The sequence below is a fragment of the Myotis brandtii genome, unplaced genomic scaffold (genome assembly GCF_000412655.1).
Source record: "Myotis brandtii unplaced genomic scaffold, ASM41265v1 scaffold97, whole genome shotgun sequence".
Taxonomy (NCBI): Eukaryota; Metazoa; Chordata; class Mammalia; order Chiroptera; family Vespertilionidae; genus Myotis; species Myotis brandtii.
In genome coordinates, this window is record NW_005372020.1 from 929,557 (window position 1) to 929,839 (window position 283).

The following is a 283-nucleotide window of genomic DNA, read 5'->3' on the forward strand; positions in this document are numbered from 1 at the left end:
AGGGGTCTGGAAGTATCTGAGCACGTCGCTTCGGAAGCTGGATTAGAGAGAGGAGAGAGCGAGCTTGAGCAGAGAAAGGATACTCAATAGGAAAGAGGCATTAGGGTCCCCAGGAGGGGTCCCCACGTGTGTGTCCTGAGCTGGGGAGACGGGGAGACCCCCGGACATCACCCCCTGGAGAGGGGGACGTTCACCCAGGAGCCAGCGAAGTCCCTCTTTATAGGAGCACGTGGAGAAGAGGAAAGGCGGCCTAGGGTGACCCCAAGCTCTGGGGCTCGCCTGT